Source organism: Oncorhynchus mykiss, chromosome 11 (assembly GCF_057628025.1).
Source record: "Oncorhynchus mykiss isolate SJ-2025 chromosome 11, ASM5762802v1, whole genome shotgun sequence".
NCBI classification, from domain to species: Eukaryota; Metazoa; Chordata; class Actinopteri; order Salmoniformes; family Salmonidae; genus Oncorhynchus; species Oncorhynchus mykiss.
This window is the reverse complement of record NC_143032.1, coordinates 36,263,059-36,275,970: the sequence shown is the minus strand read 5'-3', so window position 1 is coordinate 36,275,970 and position 12,912 is coordinate 36,263,059.

Sequence of the window (12,912 nt, the reverse complement as noted above, 5' to 3'; positions counted from 1 at the left end):
CTCTTCACCAACTTCCTCCTGCAGCCATCGCCTGCATTGTGAGAGACTCTATTGTCATCCAATCATTAGTATGTTTTTGATTGACCCGCACGTGACCAAAGACAGATCTGAAACAGGAACCAACTTTGCAGAAATTCATGTATACAGTGGCTATACAGTACACCGAGTGTACAAAATATTAAGACCTCCCCCCCTTTTGCCCTCAGAACAGCCTCAATTCGTTGGGTTATGGACTCTACAAGGTGTCGAAAGCATTCCAGAGGGACGCTGGCCCAAGCTGACTCCAAAGCTTCCCACGGTTTGGTTGGTGGACCATTCTTGAAACAAACTGTTGAGAAGGAAAAAAAGAGCAGCGTTGCAGTTCTTGACACAAACACACAAACCGGTGCGCCTGGCACCTACTACCATAACCAATTCAAAAGCACTTAAATCTTTTGTCTTGCCCCATTCACCCTCTGAATGGCACACATACACAATCCATGTCTCAATTGTATCAAGGATTAAAAGTCGTTTTTAACCTGTCTCCTCCCCTTCGTCTACACTGATTTGAAGTGGATTTAACAAGTGACATCAATAGGGGATTTTTGCTTTCAACTGGATTCACCTGGTCAGTCTGTCATGGAAAGAGCAGGTGTTCTTAATGTTTTGTACACTCAGTGTATGTAAATGAATGTATGAATGAGGATCTCACTAATTGATTGTACACACATGATTTTAGTTTGTGAGTGTGTGATATGGGGGTTGGAGAGTTTATTTCGACATTATAAAGAAAAAACATAAACAATGGCAACGCTGGTATTTTGCATTGAGCCTTGTTGTTGGCAAAGCACATCATTGTCCGACCTTTGCCTGTCGCAGATGCACCTCCACCGATTTCACTCCTCGACTTTCATCTGTAGTCAATTGCTTCTGCCTTACCGCTCAAATGAGCCCATTGTCATGGGGCAGAGAGATTTGCTGATGTTGCAGCTTTAACATGAATCCAAGTCGATTTGGATAAAAGTGTGTGCTTATTAACCTCTAGTAACACCCCATCCCGGGTCCGGGAGCGTAATCATCAACTGACACTAATTAGCATAACGCAACAGACATAAATATTACTAGAAAATATTCCTATTCATGAAAATCACAAGTGAAATATAATGAGACACAGCTTAGCCTTTTGTTAATCACCCTGTCATCTAAGATGATCAAAATATGCTTTACAGCCAAAGCAAGACAATCATTTATGTAAGTTTATCGATAGCCTAGCATAGCATTATGTCCAGCTAGCAGCAGGTAACTTGGTCACGAAAATCAGAAAAGCAATCAAATTAAATCATTTACCTTTGATGAGCTTCGGATGTTTTCACTCACGAGACTCCCAGTTACACAGCCAATGTTCCTTTTTTCCAAAAATATTATTTTTGTAGGCGAAATAGCTCCGTTTGTTCTTCACGTTTGGCTGAGAAATCGACCGAAAATTGCGGTCACGAAAACACCGAAAAATATTCCAAATTAACTCCATAATATCGACAGAAACATGGCAAACGTTGTTTATAATCAATCCTCAAGGTGTTTTTCGAATATCTATTCGATAATATATCCACCGGGACAATTGGTTTTTCAGTAGGACCGATTGGAAAAATGGCTACCTCTATTTTTACGCGAGAATCACTCTGAGAGCCATCAGGTGACCACTTACACAATGTAGCCGCTTACGGGTATTCTTCAACATAAATGCGTAAATCTAAGTCACAATGCTGTTGATGTTGATAGCCCATTCACTGCTCAATAGGGACGCATTGGAACGCAGAGCTTTCAAAACATGAGGCACTTCTGGATTTGATTTTTCTTAGGCTTTCGCCTGTAATATCAGTTCTGTTATACCCACAGACAATATTTTTACAGTTTTGGAAACTTTAGAGTGTTTTCTATCCTAAGCTGTCAATTATACGCATATTCTAGCATCTTGTCCTGACAAAATATCCCGTTTACTTTGGGAACGTTATTTTTCCAAAAATAAAAATACTGCCCCCTAGTCACAAATATCCTGCAACTCCACACATTCTTCCATGAGGCAGTGAGAAAACCTAGCATTTTTTAATGCTTAAATTACAGTGTATTTATGTAATATACAGTCCTGGCCAAAAGTTGAGAATGACACAAATATTTATTTTCACAAAGTCTGCTGCCTCATTGTCTTTAGATATTTTTATCAGATGTTACTATGGAATACTGAAGTATAATTATGAGCATTTCATAAGTTTCAAAGGCTTTTATTGACAATTACATGAAGTTGATGCAAAGAGTCAACATATGCAGTGTTGACCCTTCTTTTTCAAGACCTCTGCAATCTGCCCTAGATTGCAGTAAATTAACTTCTGGGCCACATCCTGACTGATGGCAGCCCAGTCTTGCATAATCAATGCTTGGAGTTTATCAGAATTTGTGGATTTTTGTTTGTTTGTTTGTTTGCCTTTTGAAGATTGACCACAAGTTCTCAATGGGATTAACGTCTGGGGAGTTTCCTGGCCATGGACCCAAAATATTGATGTTTTGTTCCCCGTGCTACTTAGTTATCACTTTTGAATTATGGCAAGTTGCTCCATCATGCTGGAAAAGGCATTGTTCGTCACCAAACTGTTCCTGAATGGTTGGGAGAAGTTGCTCTCGGAGGATGTGTTGGTACCATTCTTTATTCATGGCTGTGTTCTTAGGCAAAATTGTGAGTGAGCCCACTCCCTTGGCTGAGAAGCAACCCCATACATGAATGGTCTCAGGATGCTTTACTGTTGGCATGACACAGGACTGATGGTAGCGCTCACCTTGTCTTCTCCAGACAAGCTTTTTTCCCGTTGCCCCAAACAATCGGAAAGGGGATTCATCAGAGAAAATGACTTTACCCCAGTCCTCAGCAGTCCAATCCTTGTACCTTTTACAGAATATCAGTCTGTCCCTGATGTTTCTCCTGGAGAGAAGAGGCTTCTTTGCTGCCCTTCTTACACCAGGCCATCCTCCAAAAGTCTTTGCCTCACTGTGAGTGCAGATGCACACACACCTGCCTGCTGCCATTCCTGAGCAAGCTCTGTACTGGTGGTGTCCCGATCCAGCAGCTGAATCAACTTTAGGAGACGGTCCTGGCGCTTGCTGGACTTTCTTGGGCGCCCCGAAGCCTTCTTCACAACAATTGAACTGCTCTCCTTAATGATCCTATAAATGGTTGATTTAGGTGCAATCTTACTGGCAGCAATGTCCTTGCATGTGAAGCCGTTTTTGTGCAGAGCAATGATGAAGGCACGTGTTTTCTTGCAGGTAACCATGGATGACAGAGGAAAAACAATGATTCCAAACTTCCAGTCTGTTATTCGAACTCAATCAGCATGACAGAGTGATCTCCAGCGTTGTCCTCGTCAACACAAACCTGTGTTAACGAGAGAATCACTGACATGATTTCAGCTGGTCCTTTGTGGCAGGGCAGAAATGCAGTGGAAAAGTTTTTTGGGGATTCTAATCAACTTGCCAAAACTATAGTTTGCTAACAAGAAATTTGCGGAGTGGTTGAAAAATGAGTTTTAATGACTCCAACCTAAGTGTATGTAAACTTCCGACTTCAACTGTAAATAATAGTGGAGTAATTTGAATACCAATATCCCTGTGAGCCTCCCAGGCTGATGTTGCCTAGGTTTAAGAACAGAAATTGTAGATTAATAATATTACATTGTATTGTATTACACACTGTAAATATATTACACAGATGCCTTGGTCAAAATGTGTTTAACCTGTTGTTGTTAGTAATATTCATAAATACAAAATTTAATTAAATGTTTTATTTTATTTTTATCTGGCCCAGCCACAGACCTCCTGCAGTTCCTCCCCAGGGTCCCCCTGAAAAACATGGGCCTGGGAGGATCACAGGTGCTGTATATTGGTATCCACCCCAAAAATTATTTTTCAAATGAATACATTTTAGTCATCCTGTCGACACTCTTATCCACAGCAACTTACAGTTAAATACATTGTTTTACTTTTTTCTGTCCTGGTCTCCCATGGAACTCAAACCCACAACCCTGTCATTGCAAGCACCATGTTCTACCAACTGAGCCACTTCTTGAATTCCAAAAAATTGCTTTACTGCAACTGTGGTTTGTGTCTACTATGATTTCCCTTTGTGGCCAATTCAATTGCATCCATTCTGTTACAGATTTCTCGGTCACTCTGTTACCTTTTTAATAGTTCTACCTTTACTTGTTACTTCTATGAACTTTACTGATCCTTTCTCTTCATGAGGAAGAGAGATTAGAACATATATTTATGACATGGAGTTTTGGTAACAGAATGACAAGACACTAGGCAATATTTTTTATATTTACAGAAGGGAAATAATTCTGAAAAATTAAATATAAATGTTGATATTAGTTGGCAGGGGTCTGTACTTCAACATTATTGTTAATACCGTTTTAAGTATTTTTCTAGAAGATGTTTTTTAAGAACCCTTTTCCATCTGTGTGACCAGAAATCAAAGCCTTTGCTTATTCCTAATTTTGGAGATGGAAAGTGTTTAAAAAAAATGTATCTATGTCTTCATTTCCCAAAAATATAGACGCTTAGCTTTCATTTGACACCAAATTTGATATGCTTCTATAAACTTCACATGTTGGTGCCCTTTTGCATGGAATAGACCATGATGCAGTAGAGTAGACCCGTGATATAGACAGTGTTGGGGAAGCTACTCTGAAAATATAAGCCCAAGTCGTACATTCTAAGAGCAAGTCAAGTTGAGTCACGAGTTTAAGTCAAGTCTCAAGTCAAGTTATTAAAATATATAAACATGCAACAACTTTTTCAACTAAAAATCTTTGCTATTTATTATTTTGTCTACAACACATTTTGATTAGTCTATGTAATTGTAAAATATGGACCATGTAACAGTCATAAGGGCAGGAAATCAGCAGAATGCAATGCAGGTTGACGTGCTCAGCGTGTAGATTTATTTACAGGTCTTAGTGATCCAAAGTGCTATATCATACAAAATATACAAGTATATTGACCAAATAGTATAGACAGGCAATAGCCCAAAAGAAATAGCCTCTGTATCAGACTTAACCTGTCCTATCTGAACGGACAAAGGTAGAGGGCAAGACTGTACAGCCTCTCCTTGACAAACCAAATCGATTCTGTCTAACAAGAGCTCAAACAAGTAGGCCTACATAATAATCACTTGGCCCCCAGGACCATACAATTATCCAATTGGCAATTACAACTAATAATCTGGTTTTACAATGTAAAACGCAATTTCCACATCCATTGTTAGATTGGTACATTTGTCTTAATCAGACTTAATGATTATTAATGAGATTTATTCTATTTATATGCAGAATGAGGCTTGCACGCTCCTATTATGCACAACCAGAATGACAGACCTAGGACACAGACACACGGACCTCCGACTTAACCCGGGAAATATGAACAAAGGAAACAATACATTGAATTAAATAAACATAACTTCTACCTCATGAGTCTCGTGAATGTCCATGTGCACAACAAACATCACGACCACTCAGCGTATAGGAAATGGTTGGCTAAATTAAAATGTATCATAGGCCTATCAAACATGAAACAGACATGTCTACTTGTTGCAAATAAACAGTAGAGGGATGGAATGATGAAAAGCTAGCAATTATTGTAGTATGGTGGCGACCCGTCATTCATGGCAGGTGGGGCAGATATACCTTATTTATGTAAGTATTCAGACCCATTGCTATGAGACTCAAAATTGAGCTCAGTTGCATCCTGTTTCCATTGTTCATCCTTGAGATGTTTCTACAACTTGATTGGAGTCCACCTGTGGTCAATTAAAATGATTGGACATGATTTGGAAAAGCACACACCTGCCTATATAAGCTATCAACCAAGCCATGAGGTTGAAGGAATTGTCCATAGAGCTCCACTGAAGGTCCCCAAGAACAAAGTGGCCTCCATCATTCTTAAATGGAAAAAGTTTGGAACCACCAAGACTATTCCTACAGCTGGATGCCTGACTATGCAATCGAGGGAGAAGAGGTTTAGTCAGGGAGGTGACTAAGAACCCGATGGTCACTCTGAGCTCCAGAGTGGAGATGGGAGTACCTTCCAGAAGGACAACCATCTTTGTAGCACTCCACCAATCAGGCCTTTGTGGTAGAGTGGCCAGACGGAAGCCACTCCTCAGTAAAAGGCCCATGACAGCCTTCTTGGAGTTTGCAAAATAGCACCTAAAGGACTCTCAGACCATGAGAAACAAGATTTTCTGGTCAAACCAAGATTGAACTCTTTGGCCGAACGCCAAGTGTCACAACTGGAGAATATCTGGCCCCCTCCCTACAGTGTAGCACGGTGGTGGCAACATCATGCAGTGGCGATGTTTTTCAGAGGCCAGGACTGGGAGGCTACTCAGGATCGAGGGAAAGATAAATGGAGCAAAGTACAGAGAGCTCCTTTATGAAAACCCTCTCCAGAGTGGTCAGGACATCAGGCTGGGGCGAAGGTTCACCTTCCAACAGGACAACGACCCTAATCACACAGCCAAGACAACGCAGGGGTGGCTTTTAGACAAGTCTCTGAATGACCTTAAGTGGCCCAGCCAGAGCCCGGACTTGAACTCGATCGAACATCTCTGGAGAGAACTGAAAATAGCTGTGTAGTGACACTCCCCATCCAACCTAACAGCTGGAGAGGAATATGCAGAGAAGAATGGGATAAACTCTCCAAATACAGGTGTGCCAAGCTTGTAGTGTCATACCCAAGAAGACTTGAGGCTGTAATCGCTGCCAAAGGTGCTTCAACAAAGTACTGAGTAAAGGGTCTGAATATTTATGTAAATGTGATATTTAAATGTTATTTTATACATTTGCAAAAATTTCTAAAAACCTGCTTTTGCTTTGTCATTATAAGGTATTGTGTGTAGATTGATGAGTAAATAAAAACATTTAATACATTTTAGAGAATGTTGGAACATAACAAAATGTGGAAAAAGTCAAGGGGTCTGGATACTTTCCAAATGCACTATATATTTTGGGGGGTTGCTGTTGTTGCCTGTTTTGCATGTTATTTTGGCATTCATTCGTGCCACATATCAGTTTGCAAACAATGTTTAAAACAAAATTGAGTTAATAAAGCTTCATACAAACATGGTCTCTTTTTTGCTTTCTTGAGTAAAGCAGCTCTAAAATGCAGGTGTTTCAGCCTAGGTCAGTGCTTTCTGTGTTGGTGGGGGAGCTAGCAGAAAATACGGAGTGTAGGGATTGGTAATGTTCTCTAGTTAAGCTGTGATGGGTTCAGTGTTCTGTCACTCATGGGGACACTACGTCACTGCAAAATGTATAAGTAGAGCTCGAAAATGTAAGCCCCTTGGGTGCTGCCATAGAGTTACTTTAGAAGTGTCCATCCAAGAAGACTCAAGGTCATTGGCCACAGATAAAATGACGTCAAATCACGTTATATCTACCGTAGCTTTGATTGGACTGATCATGTCAACATCATACTCACAAAATCTTAGCTAGCAAGCTAGACAAGCAGTCATCGTTATGAATCTCATCGACAATCTACTAGCAAATCCCTTTCAATCCTTGTCATATGAAGAGAAAGTATATAAAACGTATCGGTGCTCATCAGCCATTGGACAGGAACATTACATAACAAGTTGGAAATTGCAAATTCAACAATGAGTGGTTTGGAAGGAATCAGTGGCTAACTGCAAGCGTTGCAAAGCAATCACTAGCCTGCTATTCAATGGAGTGGGTGTGTGGTCCAAGTCTGGGTTTAAGGGTCTGTTTTCCTATTTTAAAAGGATAAACATTCACATGCAACACCATGGGCCAGAAAAGGTTGAATACATTGGCCATGCTGTCAATCCAGCATGACTTCTGCCGCGTTCAAAACAACTGGAAACTCAGAAATCTCAGATTTCAGTGAGTTCAAGTCAAAAACAAGCTCCAACTGGGAAAATACGTTTCGAATGGTCATTCATCTCTGAATTCCAAGTCGGAAACTCTGGCATCGTTCTCGAGCTCCGACCTGAGGACCACTGCCATCATGATTCTGATTTCCCAGTTGTCTTGAAAGCACCATTCATCCAGAGAATGCCAGACTTTGATGACAAAGTCAAATGACAAAATTTGCCCACAAGAAGGACCGCTGCGCCACCTTCCTATTCAAGTGAGCACAGATCAACAAGGTGAGTCCAAAAATGTATTGTATGCTGCTGCATAAAATATGTAATATGCAAGGGAGATATGTATACTGTAGCTAAGAAAGTAATACTAAGTGTACAGTATGCTGTGTTAGTTGCCCATTTGTCTCACCCTAACAATTTGGTCCCTTTTTCCCTCATAACTTAGCCTACTGTTCTGACTTGGTGGTGCACATGTACCCTATAGCCTGTTTTAGAGAAATTCATTGTCTGCTTATATGCCCCCTTTAATTATCCTACGGTTCTCACTTGGTGTACAGATAGAATGCTGTAAGAACAGCCCATGTTTTGAATTCTGTTGCTGTACATTTCGAAAGTGCTGAACAAATAGTTATATTGACTACGTCAGTCCTAGCTCGCTCATTAATGTCTAAATCGAAATTACGGATTGCCTCTTATCTGCTCATTGTTCCCTTATGTCACAGTTTGTACATTTCAGGTGTCAGTAGAAACCACATTTGTTTAAGCAAGTCAACCATATCAGCTATTTTTTCAAAAGGCAGTACATGAGGCTGAATTAACTGTTTGGCTTCCAGACAAGGCTCTGCTGATAGCCTGGTGTAGCAGTGGTAAGGATTATCTCCATGATGCTGAAAAGAAAGCTCTACTGTTGGGACAGCTTTATGTAGGCCCTAACAGTTTGTGGGCACCGTTTGTCATCGTTATAGCGCAATTAATGTATTGTTTAGTATTGTGTTGGGTAATGGCTTTTCTGACATGCATCTACACATTTTGGGGGGAGTTTGCCCCATCAACATATACAAGCAAAGATTGCCTCTTGTGGTATTAGATGGAATTCAGATTTACCACACAGGGCATATGCATTTAAACGTGTGAAAGCAAGAACAACATTTCAACAAGAGAAAAGAAAGCACTCTCCACTGGCGGGAGTTTGGAGAGCGCAAGTGAAGAGCCGTGCCTACGGTGCTTCTTCGTCACTGTAATAATTCATTTTAAACAAATTCCAAATGCAAGCTTCATAAGTAAATTATCACTTTCAAGCAATTGTTACATACCAAAATACCAGTAGGCCTATGTTAGTAATTGTCTCTGGCTTCTGTCTCTGGCTGCGTAATCCATGTAGACTCTGTGCCACAAAATGAGTGACCAAACATTACAAAACCTGTCTAGATAAAGTCATCACTCTTAAGTCAAAGTCGAGGCCTGAGTATTGAGCCTTCAAGTCCAAGTCAAGTCTGAAGAAATTTTATTTCTGTCAAGTCGAGTCTCAAGTCATCAAATGTGTGACTGGAGTCAACAACTCTTCAAACTAGGGCTGCAGTCCAAACATGTTATTTTTACCCCCTCAGCCCTCGTGCTAGCCACTTTCCCTCAGGGGAATCCCCGTCAAAATTGGAGGTCCAATTCACAAACGCTGCGCCCTCAGCCCTCGATTTAGCTCAAGGGAGCGAAAGAAGAACTTTGATCACTTGTGGGGTTGATATGACCCACAATTCAATGCAAACTGTAGTCACGTGTCAAACTCTGGTGGCTGCGTTTTGTGTTTATTTATTTATTTACTTAACTAGACAAGTCAGTTAAGAATAAATTCTTATTTACAATGACGGCCTACTAAAAGGCAATAGGCCTCCTGCGGGCAGGGATTGAAAAATACATAAATATAGTACACGACAAGAGAAACACTACATAAAGGGAAACCAAAGACAACAGCATAGCAAGGCAGCAACACATGACAACACAGCATGGTACTGTAGCAACACAAAATGACAACAACATGGTAGCAACACAACATGGCAGCAGCACAACATGGTAGCAGCACAAAACAGGGTACAGTACAAATATTATTGGGCACAGACAACAGCACAAAGAGCAAGAAGGCAACAATACATCTCGCAAAGCAGCTACAACTGTCAATAAGAGTGTCTATGATTGAATCTTTGAATGAAGAGATTGAGATAAGTATGTCCAGTTTGAGTGTTTGTTGCAGCTCGTTCCAGTCGCTAGCTGCAGCGAACTACCGTCCCACCTGCCCATAAGAAGTTAATGAAGTGGTGATTAAAGAGCACAGCCATGTGCTTCTTGTCAGTAACAACCACATGATCACCATTAAGGGACATGGGCAGTTGTGAGGGGAAGGGTTTATTCTCCAGGTCTTTAACCGTTTTCCAGAACTTCTTGGGGTTAGACCCACAGAGGGAGAACTGTTCCTTAATAAACATTTTGGACTCTAACCATCTGCCTCCTGTGTCTGCATCTGGGTCTCGCCTTGTGCCCTGATAGTATGAACTGGCCATGACAGACCCAGCAGACTTGGACCAGCTCAGCCACGCTGTCTCCCTGCAGGGAGCCACCATTGGTAGACATGAGGAGCTGTTACAGGACCTTCTGCAAGGGCTCCGTTCATTGACGGAATGCCACGACCAAGGGTTTAAGGCTATAGTGGAGCAAATCAGGGAGTTAGCTCAGAGGCAGCCTGCCATCTCTGAGACTCCCCAACCATCCAGTAACTTTTTCCCTATTTGTGGTGAGTGTGTACAGCCTACCCCGGCTCCCTGAGAACCCACTTACCTCCGGAGCGATAATTCTGGGGATCCTGGTACCTGCCGGGGTTTTCTTTCTCAGTGCTCTATTATTTTTGAGCTACAGCCATCTTCGTTTCCTTCAGACCGATCTAAGAAAACGTATATTATTACGCTAATGTCGAGAAGGGCGCTCTCCTGGGCTACGGCAGTTTGGGAGCAACAATCCACCATTTGTTGTCACCTGGAGGATTTCATAGCAGAGGTGAGGAAGGTATTTAAGTGTCCAGTATCCGGGAGAGAGGTAGCCAGTAAACTTCTTGAATTATGTCAAAACACCCGTAGTGTGGCAGACTGCGTGATTGATTTTTGCACGTTGGCCACCGAGAGTGCCTGGAATCCGGAGTCTCTTTTCGATACCTTTCTTCACGGATTATCTGAGGTGGTAAAAGATGAGCTAGCTGCTCAGGAATTGCCGGTGGACCTCGACTCCCTCATCGCCCTAGCCATTAGAATTGATGGACGCTTAAGGGAACACAGGAGTGAGAGGAGGTCTGGCCTCGGGCACACTCGTTCATCCGCTATGGCTCGCTACCCTTCAAAGGAATCCGGAAGTTCCCAAAGACAGTTTTTCCGAGAGGATCTGAAGCCACCCGAGTTCCCTCGTGAATCATCAACGACGGGTGAGTTGGATACTCCTGAGCCTATGCAATTGGGAAGAGCCAGGTTCTTGGTTGGGGAACGCTCACGTAGGCTGAGTTCTAACTGCTGTCTGTACTGTGGAGGGCCTGGATATTATATAGCTACCTGCCCTGTTAGGAAACCCTTGTCTCTGGTGGGTACAAGTACTCTGGTGAGCCAGACTGGGAGTTCCCTAATTCCCATCACTGCACACTTTTTTTTGTGCTTTTGCTGTGGGGAGACCAATCTAAGTCTCTCCTAGTGCTCATTGACTCTGGGACTGATGAAAGTTTTATGGATGCTGCTATTGCTACTGAGTTTGGTATTCCCAGTCTACCTCTCTCAGTTCCCATGGATGCTAGGGCACTGGACGGCCGCTCAATAGGTGGAGTCACCTATAGTACTGTGCCCGTTTAAGGGTTTCATGTATCCACAGAGACCATACAGTTCCTCCTCATTGAATCTCCCCGTGTTCCTGTTGTCTTGGGATTTTCCTGGCTCCAAAAACACAACCCTGTTATTGACTGGACCATGAGCTCCATCCTGGGTTGGGGCCTTTTTTGCCATTCCCACTGTCTTCAAGCAGCACAGCCTTCCCCGAGACGTCTTCCTCAGGACGTTAGCAAGGCTTCGGATGTTTCTGCCATTCACACTGAGTACCATGACCTCCTTGAAGTTTTCAGTAAGGCACGTGCTACTTCCCTTCCTCCGCACAGTTCTTATGATTGTGCCATTGATCTTCTCCCAGGAGACCAAGGCTATGGAGGAGTACATAGAGGAGTCACTGGCTACTGGGGCCATCCGTCTGTCTGCATCACCTGCCGGCGCAGGGTTTTTCTTTGTGAAGAAGAAGGACAAGACCCTGCGTCCGTGCATTGACTACCAGGGACTGAATGACATTACTGTTAAAAATCGTTACCCCCTACCACACCTCTCCAGGGGCCACCATTTTTTCCAAGCTGGATCTTCGGATTGCCTATCACCTGATTCGGATACACAAAGGGGATGAGTGGAAGACAGCCTTCAACACAGCCAGCGGACATTATGAGTATCAGGCCATGCCGTTTGGACTCACCAATGTCCCCGCTGTCTTCCACGTTTTTGTAAACGCTGTTCTCCGGAACATGCTAAACCGTTTGTGTTCGTCTACCTTGACAACATCCTGTTTTTACCCCAGTCTGCCCAAGAACATGTTCTTCATGTCAGGCAGGTCCTTCTGTGCCTCCTGGAGAACCAATTGTTCATGAAAGCTGAAAAGTATGAGTTCCACCGCTCTACAATCGCCGTTCTGGAATATGTCATTGCTGAGGGTAATGTCCAGATGGATCCTGGAAAGGTGAAAGCAGTGGTGGATTGGCCTCAACCTATGTCCAGGGTGCAGTTGCAACGTTTCCTTTTTCAAACTTCTAACGCAGGCCTGGTGGGCTCTCTTGTTTACTAGACTCAACTTCACCATTTCCTACTGCCCATGGACAAAAAATGTGAAGCCTGACACTCTCTCCTGCCTATACAGTTCCTCTGCCACACCCTCGGTCTCCAAAA